The sequence below is a fragment of the Barbus barbus genome (genome assembly GCF_936440315.1).
Source record: "Barbus barbus genome assembly, chromosome: 14".
NCBI classification, from domain to species: Eukaryota; Metazoa; Chordata; class Actinopteri; order Cypriniformes; family Cyprinidae; genus Barbus; species Barbus barbus.
Window position 1 is genome coordinate 6394023 of NC_136742.1, and position 17048 is coordinate 6411070.

Here is a 17048-nt window from a genome sequence, read left to right on the forward strand (position 1 = left end):
TTTTCCTATTTTTCTTCTCCCACTTGTAGATAATAGCTCCCACTGTGGTTCTTTGGAGTCCAAAAGCATTTGAAATAGCTTTGTAACCCTTCCCAAACTTATGTATTTCAATCACCTTCTTCCTCATTATTTCTGAGATTTCTTTCACTTTTGTCACAGTGTGTTCCTTGGTAAGACCTATTAAGCTGTATAAAAAGTTGTGTTTAAAGAGTAAATAATATACACTGGACAGAACCTAATCCTCAAAACGTAGTATATGTTTTCGCACATTTGAATATTTTATTTCATTTGTTTGTGCTGCTTCATAAAAACGTTGTGTTGATAAATAGGTTTATAGGGCATTTTCACCATGTTTTGGATGAGTTCAGCATGTGCCACAATTTAAAAATAGACTTGCTGTCAAAATAGGCCTTAGAAACAAACTTATTCCTCCACACTTATGGAAAATTGTGGCAGGAATTCAGTATCTTCATCCACTGCCAGTGATTTGGGCCTTACTCTTCAAATCAAATAAATGGATACAAAAGTTTCTTAAAGTTTACAGGCCCAAAAGCTCCCATAGTAACATTAATCTTTCCAACTGTATATATTCTGAAAGCTCTATTTCACTGATGGGACAGCTTAGCTCTCCAAAGACATGATACAAAAAGAGTTTGAAACAGACTGGTAAAAGACTGAAGGCATGTTATCATGCGATACAGATGTACTGACCAAGGAAGATGCTTCATTTACATGCTAACACATTTGCATTCTGCTGTAAATACACTGTGATGGTGTAATTAAAATACAGTAAATCAGCATTTTCTCATTTCCCAGATGCTTTATGTAAATCCCAAAGTGCTGGTCGCAGCCAGTAAAGCTATTGTCTTTTTTTCCACAATTTCTGATTTGGCAGAGAAAGATGACTTTGGATTACTGTAATGAGAGTCTTGAGGGGGAGATTTAGTAAAGATGCTATTGATCGTTTTATTCCTGAAATAATTTGTTTGCCTTTAGTCTGCCAGCAACCAAAAGGCAGAGAGTCAAACAACTGTAGTCCACCCCCACCTAAAGATGAGCCCTTTATAATGCTTTATATGGGATTGTGTGGATATAAACAGTTATTTTCATACCAATTACGTTCTTGTCCTTCATTGATTAAAATATCTCAGCGTTTTGGTTAACACCATCACTATGGTATTTAATATTTTGTCTGTTTGTGCGAGGAGTTTACATAAAGCTATGCGAAAGCTTTCCATGAGCTGATGTCTGAAGCACGTTTCACCATTATTTTCACCTGTATCTGTAAACTGTATCTATTAGTATTGCGACATCAGTTTAGCAACATCAAACATGCTAACATCAAACTTCACTGAAATTTATCTGACATATGCAGTGTTTGGGGAAAGTTACTTTTAAAAGTAATGCATTATAATATTGCGTTAATCCATAAAAACGTAACAAATTATGTTTGTTACTTTTTGTTGAAAGGTTTCTCTAATAAGAAAGTAATATATTTAAAATACATTTATTTCATACTTAGTATAGGTGAAATCTATTAACATATTTACTGACATATCACTCAAGAATTACTGATATAAAAATTATAATTAAACTTTATTTGGAGTACTATTTGAGCACAATGCAAAATTCTTAATATTAAGCCTAAAATGTGTTTTAATATCACTGTCTATGAGGATTGTACAATCTTTGAATAATATCGGTCTTTAAATGCAAAATATTTAGTGTACCCACAGTATACTTGCAATAGTTCCATATTAGCACAATCAAATACACTTCAGTATATCTTTAGTTGGACTTCAGCACTATATTCTGCAAAATATATATATATTCTGCAAAATTTAAAATGCATTAAGTACAAAATTAGTTGTACCAATTTAGCAGACATTAAGTATACCAATATAATATGCCAAAAGTACAACTGCAAGCTATTTCTATTAAGAAGGCAAATATGTTAATGTTTTTGTAGCATACTTAGCATGAAACAAATGCATTTCAAATACATTTATTTTTCACTAGGAAATACATTACATTACTCTTGCATTACTTTTTGTCGTCTGGACTGGGCTTGCTTGTTTGTTTGTTTGTTTGTTTTTTTTTTTGTTTTTTTTTATAACAAAAAAAATCCAAATGTTATATTTTTGGCAGCTATAAAGGCCCTTTACACCAAAAATGTAATTTATAAGTCTCAAGCTGAAGGAAGTGCCTCTGCACCTCACTCCCAACTTCTCTCAACACAGGTACAGGAGAGTTGTTAGTGAATTAATGGGAAAAGTAACTTGCGTTACTTATTTGAAAAAAGTAACTCAGATATTTTGTTGTAAATTTAAAACTAGAGTGTTAATTTACAAGTTACTTGAAAAAAGTATAACTCGAGTTACTTGTAATGCATTACCCCCCAACATGGGGTTGTTGTCTATGTGTTTCAAATCGGTCACTCAGTTAGGATGCTGCCTTTGTAGTCAGATTCCTTTGTACCCAGCAAGCAGTGAGGCAGTTTACAAGGTTTTGGAATACAGCTAGTTTGTAATCTTTAGAGGTTGAGCCTGTCGGACATGGTGGACACTTTCAGAGTTGCAGGGACTGCATTGATCTGCCTATACAGAGACTTGTGTACAGCAGCAGGCTTTCAAGGCTAATTGAATTTCCTCCACTCAGCATCTGCTGTTAATGTCATGAATGGTTTCTTTTACACAGGAAAAGCTTCAGTAATGAGGCAGAATTAACAGTAAAATGGAACTTGTTTCAGGTGGGATCAGAGTAGTTTATAGTATAAGCTGACCCAGTGTATAGCTCAGACAGGCCACTTACATTATATAGAGAAACTGGAACACCCAGGTGACTCTAGTAAAGGAAGTCCCTCCTTCCAAGCAAAGAGCCAATTTCCAAATTTCAAAGTCATTGTTTGGTCTTCATGAGAGCTTATGCTGTTTAGTGACAGCATCACTGCAGCTGCTATTGGAAGCTCCACAGAAACAGCCATATAGTGGTTGTTGTTGTTGTGCAGTTTTAGAGATTTTGGTATTTCCCCATGAAATTAGATTGAAGCTTTTCTTGTATGACTGAAAATAGCTCCCATACTGCATTTTAAAGATGGCCACCAAGTGAAGTGCCTTGCCTTGAAAGGAGCTTTGGTGGAGAGTTTTACATCGTGCCGAGACCTTCTTTGTTATGTGGAGTTTAAAAGTTGGACATTCTTAGATCAAGAACAAATATTGTTGTGTTCTTGTATTATTGATTCACCAGAAGAGGGCACTATGGGTTACTAAGTTGGTACCTATAAAAGGTGTAGAAGAACAGTTGAATATGTGCAACCATGTGGCATGCTGGCTGTGTTTGCTGTTGACCGCTGATGCCAATAAATCTTTGAATTGAAACTTCTGGAATCTGACTCTTCCTGCTTGGACTTGAAATACTACAAATATATATATATATATATATATATATATATATATATATATATATATATATATATATAACCCTTCTAAAGTTTTCCCACTCTTGAACTCAGACATTTTAAAAAAAAATTTAGAAAGCTAGAATGCCAGAGGTCATGATGAATTATGATGTTAACATAGTTCATTCATAGTTCTTCTTTCACAAAAATGTGCACATTAATACGCAACTGAGCAAACTCCACCGACACAACATGATGAAAATAATATAGATGCGAGCAGCAATTAGCAGAATCCAGTGGGTTTAGGAAGAAACTGGTAAAAAAGTAGATGAAACTCACAGTGACTTGTGTGTTAATTATTGAAAAATGAAAGTTCCATATTTTGCTTTGCTATCTACAGACATCTCACTAATGACCACTGCTGTTTATAACCGAGTGTAAGTATTTTGTGTAGATAACTTTTATCTATATTTCTCCAAGGTGTAATTGCTAGATTTAGCATGTATTTATACCAAGGTGAATTACAAATCTTGAACCTTTTTCACATTTCCTGGGTTCATAATTGTTGGGGAAACTTCTAAAATGGTGAATGGGAAACTACAGAAATAGCATTTCAATAGCATTTCCAAGGCTTACCAAATGAAGAAAATAAAAATATAAAGATTAATTATGCCAGTTAGAAGAAAGAAAAATTTACTGTCACTCCCTCATCATTGTATTAGTATTTAGTCCTGATTAAAAAAAATTGTCCCCTTTTGCTACTGCTTCATTGCTGTCACGAATCCAGTCCGTAGCTGTAACGAGGACGCTGAGGCCGAAGTAGAATCCATGTGCGGTTGTTTATTCAGAAGAGCAGAGTACAAGTGAGCAGGCAAAAGGTCAATACCGGAAAGACAGTCAACAGGCGTACAAAGCATAAAGATGATCCAAGCAGCTGAGTGATATAACAGGCAGTAGGTCAAATCCAAAAAGACAGTCCGATTGAGCAGCCAAAACAGAAGGGATAATCCAAATAGCGATAAAGAGGAGACAGAGCTGGGATCAAACCGTGTAATCAGTCCAACTAGCAAACAATCCAAAGGGAGATCCGAAAACTCGTGAATCAGGAACAAAGCAAAATGGCAACAGGTAATCAGGCATAAAGTGTAAATAGACGCTCGGTAAGGCAGGTCAAACTGGCAATACTTCGCGAGTTTGTGAGCACATGGTCCGTCCTTAAATACTGCCAAACAGGAAGTGATAGTAGAAGCAGCAGAGGGAGCATGCAGTCAGTACTCGGGTGAGGGCTCCCTCTGCTGGCGTGGTGTTACAGAACCCCTCCCCCTAGGAGCGACTCCCGGAGCTCTACGTGGACGTCCCCGTGGTCGTGGTGCAGGTCGGTCGGGTCTGGCTCGATGAAACTCCTCGATGAGCGACGGGTCCAGGATGTCGCGGGCGGCCACCCACGATCTCTCCTCAGGTCCATACCCCTCCCAGTCCACCAAGTATTGGAGCTGACCCCCTCGACGGCGCGAGTCCAGCAACTCGTTCACCTGATACGCGGGAGTTCCGTCAATATCGATGGGTGGTGGGGGTTCTGGGGCTTCATGGCCGGGGTCAGCATCCGGGTGGGCCGGTTTCAGGAGGGAGACATGGAAGGAGGGAGAGATACGATAGTTAGCAGGAAGCTCTAATTGGTAGGTAACCTCGTTAATTCTACGTAGAATTTTAAAAGGTCCTACATACCTTGGAGAGAGCTTCCTGCTGGGCAGCCGCAGCTTGATGTCCCGAGTTGAGAGCCAGACCCGTTGTCCCGGTTGGTAGGGAGGGTGTGGACGGCGTCTTCGATTGGCCTGAACTTCCTGAGTCCTGATGGCCCGCTGGAGATGAACATGCGCGCTGTCCCACACCCTCTCGCTACGTTGGATCCAGTCATCCACTGCTGGAACCGAGGAGGGTGCACCGGACCACGGGAACATCGGTGGTTGAAACCCCAGGACACACTGAAAGGGGGTAAGGCCTGTAGAGGAATGGGTTAGTGAGTTCTGGGCATATTCGGCCCATGGGAGGAATTCTGACCATCGATGTTGTTCTCGACTACAGTAGGTACGAAGGTAACGTCCGATCTCTTGATTCAGTCTTTCCACCTGCCCATTGGCCTGTGGGTGATAGCCTGAGGTTAAGCTGACGTTAATATCCAGTTGCCTACAGAATTCCTTCCAAACTTGAGATGTGAATTGTGTGCCTCTGTCACTTACGATATCCTCTGGTAGGCCATAAATCCTAAACACATTGTGGAAGAGGGCGAGGGCGGTTTCCATGGCTGTGGGCAATCCTCTGAGCGGTATGAGACGGCATGATTTGGAGAAGCGATCAATGGTGACTAGGATAGTCGTGAATTCGTTGGACAGAGGCAGATCCGTGATGAAGTCAATGGACAGATGTGACCAAGGGCGCTGTGGGATGGGTAGTGGTTGGAGGAGACCGGAGGGCAGTTCTTTGGGGGTCTTAGATTGGGCGCATATGGAACAGGCTTTGACATAGGTGGGAACATCCTTGGTCATAGAGGGCCACCAGAAGGAATTTTGGACCAGTTGGAGGGTACGGGAGATGCCGGGGTGTCCGGAACTGAGTGAGGAGTGAACCCATTGTATAACACGATGGCGGAGGGTTTGGGGCACGAAGTGTTTGTTTGGGGGGCAATTGGCGGGTGTTGGATTTTGTTGCTGCTCTCGTTGTATTTCCTCCATAATGTCCCAGGAGATGGGTGCTAAAATTACCGTGGGGGGAAGAATGGATTCAGGTGATTGGTGGTTGGTAGGGAGATCATGGCGTCTTGAGAGAGCATCAGCTTTACAGTTCTTGCTGCCTGGTCTGTAGGTCACTGTAAATTGGAAGCGGGTAAAAAAGAGGGCCCACCGAGCTTGGCGAGGATTCAGACGTTTAGCCCCTTTAATGTATTCGAGGTTTTTATGATCTGTGATAACTTGGAAGGGGTGAGTGGCCCCTTCTAACCAGTGCCTCCATTCCTCGATTGCTGCCTTCATGGATAGGAGTTCCTTGTTGCCTATATCATAGTTGCGTTCGGCGTTAGTAAGCTTTCTGGAAAAGAATGCACAGGGATACAATTTGCCGGGGTGACCATGCCGTTGAGAGAGGACGGCCCCTATACCGCAGTCCGAGGCGTCCACTTCTACGATGAATGGAAGGCTGGGGTCAGGGTGTTTAAGAATGGGGCCCGACGTGAATTTTTCTTTGAGTGTGACGAAGGCTTGGCTGGCTTCGTGAGTCCATGGTAATTTGGAAGGTTTGCCTCTCAGGAGTGAAGTTAAAGGAGCTGCTATCATGCTGTAGTCACGGATAAATCGTCTATAGAAATTTGCAAAGCCGAGGAATCTTTGTAGTTCTTTGATAGTGGAGGGCTGTGGCCATTCAGTAACTGCTTGGATTTTGGCAACGTCCATTTTAACCCCTTGGTGACTAATATGATAGCCTAGGAAGGATGTTTGGTGTACATGAAATTCACATTTCTCAGCCTTCACGTAGAGTTGGTTCTTGAGAAGCCGTGATAGTACTGTTCTCACATGGTTGACGTGTTCTTCTGCAGATTTGGAGTAAATGAGAATATCGTCAATGTAGGCAATGACGTACTTGTTGAGGAGATCCTTGAAGATTTCGTTGATGAATGATTGAAACACAGCTGGTGAATTCGCTAGCCCATAAGGCATGACCAGGTATTCATAGTGCCCCCTGGTGGTGAGGAAGGCGGTTTTCCACTCATCTCCTTCCTTAATCCGAATGAGGTTATAGGCACTTCGTAAATCTAGCTTTGTGTAAATCGTGGCTTCGCGTAGTTGTTCTAAGGCAGATGGCACTAGAGGGAGTGGGTAGCGAAACTTAACCGTGACATTGTTGAGTCCTCGATAGTCGATACAAGGTCTCAATCCTCCATCCTTCTTCTCGACGAAGAAGAACCCCGCAGCAGCTGGAGAGGTGGACGGTCGGATAAATCCGGAGTCCAAAGCCTCGGTGATGTAATCGTCCATGGCTTGGTTCTCAGTTCTAGAAAGGGGGTAGACTTTGCTCTTGGGAGGCATGGCATTGGGGAGTAAGTCGATGGTACAGTCCCAAGGGCGGTGTGGTGGTAACTGTGTGGCTTTGGACTTACTAAAAACATCAGACAGATCGGTATAATAGGAAGGGATGGTGATACTATTAGTGGTTGTGGGGCTTTCAATATTGGTGGCAAAACACGGTTGGGGTTTTATGGTAAAGCAGTTTTTAAGACAGAAATGGGACCAGTGTGTAAGCTCACCGTGACGCCAGGAGATGTCAGGGTCATGAGTGGATAGCCAGGGGAATCCGAGTATGGTATCATGCTTAGGGGAGTCGACGATGTAGAAGGAGATGGATTCTTGGTGGAACAGGCCTATTTTGAGGGTGAGCGTTTGAGTTTGGTGGTTAATTCCTTCTCCGATGAGGGTGTCATTGATGGCTTTGATCTTTATGGGAGGTGTGCATGGTTGAATGGGAATCTGGTATTTCTCCACTATGGTCCGGTTGATGAGATTCAGTGCTGCTCCCGAATCTATCATGGTGGTTAATTCAAGAGACAGAGTATCATTTTTAAGCAAAACGGGAAGTGTTAATGTTCGATTACATAACAGGGAAAGGTGGTTGATATTTACCCTTGAGCTGGTTTGTCGCTTTTGGGGACACCCGATACTGCGATGGCCGATTCCCCCGCAATAGTAGCACAGATTATGAGTGCGACGTCTCTCTCTCTCCTCTTCGGACAAACGTGAAACATTGAGTTGCATAGGTTCCTCCCGGGTAACAGGGGTGTTGGTTGTGGGAATAGATGGGCCTCGTAGATTCTCCTTCAGAGTCTTGCGCTTGGGAGTTTGTCTCATGAGGTTATCAATCTTTACGGTGAGAGAGACAAAATCCGTGAATGATAGATCCTCCCTACGACAGGCGAGTTCGGTTTGTAGATCGGCATTAAGACTGTGGTAAAACATAGCAGTTAATGAAACGTCATTCCACCCACTTTGAGCGGCCAGGGTTCTGAATTCGATGGCGAATTCGGCTGCGGTGCGGTTTCCTTGTTTCAAGTTTATAATCTGTGTTGATATATCCCTGCCCCCCGCGGGATATTCAAACACTTCCTGAAGTTGTTCCAGAAAATAGTTAACAGAAAGCCTGATTTGGGGATCGGAATCCCACACTGCAGCTGCCCAATCGATAGCTTTACCAGAAAGCAAGGTCATCAAAAATGCACATCTCTTCTCATTGGTTTCAAATCTGTCTCCTTGATGATCAAAGTAAAGTTTAACTTGTCGAACAAACCCTTTGCACAGTTCAGCAGTACCATCAAACTTGTCAGGTAGAGCAAAGCTTACCGTCCTGGGCGTGGGAGGAGGCAGCGAGCGGATGTACTGCGTGAGGTGTTCGTTAACCGATTGAAGTTTGCCAAGTTGTTCTTGGTATTTATTTAGCAGTTCGCTTTGGTAAGCGAACGCTGCTTGCAGGTTTGAAACTTCCGCTGGATTCATGGGAGGCGAAGTATTCTGTAACGAGGACGCTGAGGCCGAAGTAGAATCCATGTGCGGTTGTTTATTCAGAAGAGCAGAGTACAAGTGAGCAGGCAAAAGGTCAATACCGGAAAGACAGTCAACAGGCGTACAAAGCATAAAGATGATCCAAGCAGCTGAGTGATATAACAGGCAGTAGGTCAAATCCAAAAAGACAGTCCGATTGAGCAGCCAAAACAGAAGGGATAATCCAAATAGCGATAAAGAGGAGACAGAGCTGGGATCAAACCGTGTAATCAGTCCAACTAGCAAACAATCCAAAGGGAGATCCGAAAACTCGTGAATCAGGAACAAAGCAAAATGGCAACAGGTAATCAGGCATAAAGTGTAAATAGACGCTCGGTAAGGCAGGTCAAACTGGCAATACTTCGCGAGTTTGTGAGCACATGGTCCGTCCTTAAATACTGCCAAACAGGAAGTGATAGTAGAAGCAGCAGAGGGAGCATGCAGTCAGTACTCGGGTGAGGGCTCCCTCTGCTGGCGTGGTGTTACAGTAGCCTTCCGTCTTCTCACCACCAGATGTCGTCTTCTCTTTACATTGACTCTCACACCACACAGACTTTTACATGTCACTCCGGAATACAGTTCCCATGATCCATTGCACTGATTGCACACACACAGCTGAAGGCACTGATTACACATGCACAGCTGAATCCATTCAGACACGCTTTATAAGCCAGGGGCTGTATCCGAAATCGCCCCCCCTATACCCTATTCACTATTCCCTACATTAGTCCACTCATATAGTTCACTTGAAGGAGTGAATGAAAACGAGTGAGTGAATTTGGACACTCAGTGCACCGGAAGGACTGCCGCTTTTGCATAGTTTGCTTCCTGTTAAATAATAATTTGATACGGGCAGCTCCAATAGTAAGATTGGAGAATTTATCTAGAACTCAGTCACGGAAATTATGTATAAACCCTAATAGTCAATTTACAATTAATTTGTACCTGTGTTGTATTACGCCGTGGACGAGCGCTTCTAAAAATTAATGAATGGATGATTCAGCTGCGGGCGCCATCTTCTGGTGAGACGCGGGAATTAATTCGGCGCGCCACTCTCTCAGTGCATTCTGGGGATTCTCTAGCCATTGAGTGTACATCGTTTTTGCGGTGCATTGTGGGATTGAATGAGTGCACTCGAGAACATCCACTATGGTTTCGAACACCACTTAAAATGGCTGTCCCCTCAAATAGTGCACTATTTGAGGGTATAGGGGGCGATTTCGGATACAGCCTTGGACTTCCTCTTTCAGATCGCCGAATATTCAGTAGCTCCTCACTGCAGAACAAAGATCCAGGGGGCGGGGTTGGATCCACATCTAGGGGGTGGAGATTGGTATGTTTAGGGGTGGGGATGGGTGGGTTTTTGGATCTAGATCCAACCACGCCCCCTGGATCTTGTGTTCTACAGTGAGGACCATCTCCGAGTATTGCCTAGCGTTTAGAACTCTCCTAGTGTTAGCTGCCTTACGGAGCCATTTCCATCTTAGTTTCTAGTTCCTAGTTCTAGTCTTAGTCTAGTCTCGTTGTGTTTCCTGATTTCCTAGTTCCTGATTCTTGCCAACGTATCTTGGATTAACCCTTTGCTTGCTGTTTCGGACTGTGTTTGCTCCTCCTCTGGAATTTTGCTCACGTCTACAGATTACCCCTCTTGTCTAGCCCTCTGGATTACATTTGCTGTCTTCTGACTCTAGCCCGTTTAGGACTAATCTTTTGTCTTGCCTGTCCCATACCTGTTTGCCGTTTTTTGACCCTGCCTGTGTTTTTGACCATTTTTCATAATAAAAGCTTGCTCATGGATCCGCACGCCTTCCGTCTTATCGGCTCTGTTACAATTGCATAGGCCTACTTGAGAGTCAAAAGCTGCAAACATGTCTGTCTTTCTGAAAACTGCACAAATGTAGGGTCAGGGAGGTCTGTAATACTGTGTAAAAGCTTTTTGTTCGTATTCCTGTTCATATCAGTGGCATTTGCTCGGATGATACAGGACCTCTTTGGAATAAAATTTTAAATCTGCCATGAATAATATCGACACATTAAAATAAGCATATGGTGGGACCATTAAGATTAACGATTAAACAAATTACTAAGCATGCAAACACACAAATTCGTATGTGAAATCTATGTGCAAATGTTTCAGAATATAATTATTTTTATTTTTTATTTATTTTTTTTATTTTTTTACAAATGATTGCATTCTACATGGTGTAATACATTTTTTTTGTGGGGTAACACTTTAGAATAGGGAACACATTCACTATTAACTAAATTCCTAATTTGCTGCTTATTAGCAGTTAGTAAAGTAGTTGTTAAATTTAGGTATTGGGTAGGTGTTACGGGAGTGACGAGACGTGAGACGTGCGGATCCATTTGCGAAGCTTTATTAAAAGACGTGGTCATACAGGCAGGGTCGAGAGACAGCAAACAGGTATGGCAGAGGCAAGACAGAGCAATCCGTGGAGCAAGCGTAGGTCAACGATCAGCGTACCAAATCCACACAGGGCAAGGCAGAGAGAATAATCCAAAGACACGGGCAGGGTCAGACACGGCAAGATAAACCAGACAAGACTACTAAAGAAACGCTTTGTATGCAGACTAGGCTAACAATACTCGGCAGTGAGCAATAGCAAGTCCCAGACTTAAATAGTGTGATGGTGATTGTGAAATGGTGATCAGGTGTGGGCGAAATAGTGAACAGCTGTGCAAGTCGTCAGTGCAATGGATTGTGGGAAATTGAGTCCAGTGTGCTGTGTAGTGTAAAAGTCCATGTGGTGAGCGGGTGACCTCTGGTGGTGAGTAAACTGAAGTGCATGGCCAGGATTCGTAACAGTAGGATTAGGGACTTAGAATAAGGTCATTTAGAATAAGGCATTAATATGTGCTTAATTACTACTAATAAATGGCTAATATTCTCGTAATATGCATGCTAGTAAGCAACTAGGCGGTTGTTCTGCATGCTTAATAAACAAACTACAAATGGTTCAAAATGCAGCAGCTAGAGTTCTTACTAGAACCAGGAAGTATGACCACATTAGCCCGGTTCTGTCAACACTGTACTGGCTCCCTATTAAACATTGTATAGATTTTAAAATCTTGTTAATTTCTTATAAAGCCCTGAATGGTTTAGCTCCTCATACTCGAGCGAGCGCTTAACGCATTATAGTCCTCCACGTCCATTACGTTCTCAAAACTCTGGCCATTTGATAATACCTAGAATATCAAAATCAACAGGGGGCAGATCCTTTTTCTATTTAGAGCCCAAACTCTGGAACAACCTACCTAACACTGTTCGGGAGGCAGACACACTCTGTCAGTTTAAATCTAGATTAAAGACCCATCTCTTTAGCCTGGCGTACACATCATACACTAATACGCTTCTAATATTCAAATCCGTTAAAGCATTGTTAGGCTGCATTAACTAGGTCAACCGGAACCGGGAACACTTCCCATAACACACGGTGTACTTGTTACATTGTAAGAATATTGACATCTACGCTAATATTAGTCTGTTTCTCTCTTATTCCGAGGTCACCGTTGCCACCCGATCCGGTGTGTATCCAGCCCAGATGGTCACTGCAATCACCAGATCCAGTTCGTATCCAGATCAGATGGTGGATCAGCACCCAGAGACGACCTCTACAGCCCTGAACGTCAAAAACCCCTGTAAACCCAAAATGTTTGTACCACATATTGCCAAACTGAATGCATATTGGCATGTTTTTAATGAAGGATACACTCAGAGAGTTGTTAAGTCCCAGTACGAATTCCATGTTTCCATCCCACTGGAAAGCACTGTTAAAACTCTACTGGGCCCTATAGCTATTTAAACGTTTGACGCCAAATACATTTGTGTTGTGTGAGTTGATTATGTAGTTAATAAAGTAGGCAGTGAAGGGAGTTTGAACTCATTCAATACAGTAGTTGTGTTTACAGTAAAACAGCTCAATAAAGCCCCAGGCTATAATAAACTATTCTCACAACATATAAAAGTAAAATACCATCAGAGGAAGTATTTATCCTGCTAGAACACACTGAGAATAATGTAATGGAGTACGTTACGTCTGATTAGGCCATACACCAAAGATTCTATTCTATGGATGCTTTTTAGTCATACCTATACAGTAGTTTCTCATCGTTAACATAAGTTGCAAATTCTAAGGTGTTGTTCAGTTGTTGATCACAGCTTGGCTAAGAAATATATGTTGCCCCTTTCTTTCCGAATTCTCAAAAAGTAAAAAAAAAAAAAAAATAGGCTACATTATACCCAGGCACAAGAAAAAGAAAAGACGGTAGCACGTTATTTTAAGGTATCTTAACTAGTTGCTTATTAGCATGCATATTACTAGAATATGAACCAGTTTGTCACGAATCTGGTCTGTGGACTTCAGTTTATTCACCACCAGAGGTCACTCCTCCATCACATTGACTCTTGCACCACACCACTGTTGCACTTCACCCACGAACTACAATTCCCATCACCCATTGCACTGACGACACATATATAGCTGATTGCACTAATCACGCTCACACCTGAGAACTATCACACAATCACACCCCCTACTTAAACCATGGACTTCCTCTTCCTCTCTGCCGAGTATTGTCCTGCGTATTCTGTTAATCCTTCTGTGTGTATGTCTAGCTCTGAGTCTGGTTCTGCGTATAACCCTAATCCAAGTGTTAGCTGCCTTACCGAGCCATTCTGTGTTTTTTTGCACATGGATCCGCACGCCTCACATCTTGTTCGCCATCTCTGGATACATCATAGTGGACGCTGCCACTTCTGGGAGTGCTGTGGTGGTGTACATAGCCCAAACACACCAAAATGCAATCCTTACCATGGGAAGCACTTCAGAAAAGGGAATCAATTCGGGAACAGGAGGGCCAGAGTGAGTGGGTTCGGGGATACCAGCTGCGCATGCAGACACCAGCGGTGCATCCTTCACGCTGGACACCAGACTGGGATATCGAAGGACTGACCTTGAATATCCAGGTGTAACAGACAGGGAGTGACAGGACTCTGGATGAACAGACGAAACGTGACAAGACTCTGAACGATGAGCTGTGACGTGACAAGACTCTGGACGATGAGCTGTGATGTGACAAGACTCTGGACGATGAGCTGTGACGTGACAAGACTCTGGACCATCAGCTGAGAAGTGACTGGACTCATGACGATCGACTGTGACTGGACTTGATTCATGATGATCGACTGTGACTTGAATTGATTCATGACGATCAACTGTGACTTGATTGACTCACAAAGATCAGGTGTGACTTGACTCCTGAATGGCAGAAATGACGTTACCGGTTGTTGTGGCCGCCATTTTGTGAGTGCGCTCTGGTGCAGCCACCAATTCAGTCATAGATGCGGTGTCCCGATCCTCATCCGCGACACCCACAGTGAACAAAGAGCCAGCACACAGCAAAGCATAGTCCATAAAATCCGTTAAACTACAATTAAACTTCCCCTCAGGTAACCATGACTTTATGGGCTCACTTAGTCCGAAATGGAAAATGTCCTTTAATACGACCTCATCAAAAGGTACTCTATATGATAACTCAGCGAATTGAGTGACGTACCCCTCAATGGATAAACTTCTTTGTTGCAGGTCAAGCAGCTGGTCGAATGGGTCCATACCTGGCCTGAGTTCTTTAGAAAAGCCGCTGGATCCTCGTGTGGCCGAGTATTCTGTAATGGAGCCAGCGGGACATGAGGCGAGCAGATCCATGTGCAAGCTTTTATTAGTGAACATAGTCAAAACACAAGCAGGGTCAAACAACAGCAAGCATGTATAGCACAGGCAAGACACAAGAGTAATCGTAGGGCAAGCATGGGTCTTTGATCAGCGAACAATATCCAGAGGGCTTGACAAGAGTCCGAGCGGCAAGACAAGGGTTAATCCAAAGGACTCGAGCAGGAATCAGGAAACAAGGCAACATAAAAATGACAAGACTAAACTAGAACTAGAAACTAGGCTCAGTAAAGCAGCTATCACTTGGAGAGTGATAAACGCAGAACAATACCCGAAATTAAACAGAAAACACACGGAATGGCTTGACACAGTAGCTAACACTAGGAGAGTGCTAAATGTCAGACAATACTTGGCAACTAGATCAGTTCTGAGTGTGTGTTTTATAGTGGATGTAATAGCTTTCAGGTGAGCGTGTGATTTGTGACAGCTGTGTGATCAGTGCAATGGATGATGGGAAATGCAGTGTGGTTTGAGAGTCAATATGATGGAGAGGCATGTGTTTTCTGAAGCTGCAGCACTTGCGCCAAGTAAAAAGAAAGGAAAAAAGAAAAGAAAGATGAAAACGAAGCCTGTGTGTCACTTTCAGGTAGGCTACATTAATAATCCTGTGAAAAATCTTTGGGTGTTGAGGTTAATAACGTAAAGTCGTAAGTAAAAAAAAGTAAACGTGACGCATACTCGAAATTGGTGCTCTGCGTTTAACCCATCCAAGTGCACACACAGTGAGTAGTGAACAAATGCACACACACACACACACACACACCGTGAACACACACCCGGAGCAGTGGGCAGCCATGCTGCGGCGCCCGGGGAGCAGTTGGGGGTTCGGTGCCTTGCTCAAGGGCACCTCAGTCGTGGTATTGAGGGTGGAGAGAGCGCTGGACATTCACTCCCCCCACTTACAATTCCTGCCGGCCGGAGACTCGAACCCGCAACCTTTCGATTACGAGTACGACTCTCTAACCATTAGGCCACGACTTAAAACGTGTTTTAATGTTGGTAATAATTTCACCACCACCATGCATCTAATATTCTCTTCGAGTTTCCATGTTCACTTTTTTTTAATAATAATAAAAAAAAATAAAAAATGGTTCTTGTAGCCTTGTAATCGCAAATTTCTTCAAATAATGATATACAAAGAAGTATTAAGATAATATTTTTGTGGTTATAAAAACAAACCTAAGCCAACAACAGCTTTTAAAATGACTTAAAATGCATTATATAAGAACAATGAGGCAGCCCTGCAAAATAAAATTAAAACTAGAACCATCACAGAAAATTCTAATACCATCACAAATTAATCACAAATACCATTACAAAAATTACAAACCATCAACGTTTAACCAATAAAACTGTTTTCAACATCTCTAATGTGTTTTGGTACATATTCCATTAGGATGTATTGGTTTTAACAAGCCACCAATAGAAGGTGACCAATTACCAGTGGAGACCAACAGGGTCCATTACAGTTTCCAACACATATCTCCCCCCTAAAACTGTCTCTCTGTGATAGGTGTCTATTCATCACAAATTTTGTGATGTCTAGTGTTTTTTTTGTTTTTGTTTTTTTTCAATATTATATGTTATAACAAATGCCTGCAAAGGGAGCCAAAGGCCTGGTAATTGCTGCTGTTACACTTACAGGACGATCATATCCTTGTTTAATAGGCTATTGACCAAACACTTAATTCAAATATCTGCTTAATCTTTTATTTTTGGCCAGCTTTTTGCTATAGATGACACAGCCTCTATAATTTCTTCAACAAAAAACATGTGGACATCACAAGCCTTACAAAAAAAATAACCATGGTTTTATCGTAGTAAAACTGCTTAATTTTCTTTTGCATGACTTCTGAATGCTTGAGACCATAAAATCAATCAGACAACTGTATTAATAAAATAATAGCCATAGGTAACTGTCTAGAGCTACAACTGTAATTTGTAAATAATACAATTTTATTACAATTTATTTATTTACTTTGATATTTTATTAAAGTTCTATTTTGACCCTTATAGTAGGTGTTGTTTTTTTACTTCCATAATGTTTAAGCAAGGGGGCACAACAATGCAATCCTGCGTAGGGCACCCATTTGACCAGCAGCGGCCCTGTGAACGCATGAGAGTATGTCTACACAGTACATGAAACTCTTTTATTCCAAAAGAACAAGAAAAATCCTGTTTTCATGATATTGCCTCTTAAATGTCATTTTAATTTATTTCTTTGTGAAGCAAACTTCAGCACACGTCAAAATGTATCAGTCTTTTTTATTCTTAGAAAAGCTGATAAAAAAAAAAACTTATTTAAGTGTATTCTGAGAACAG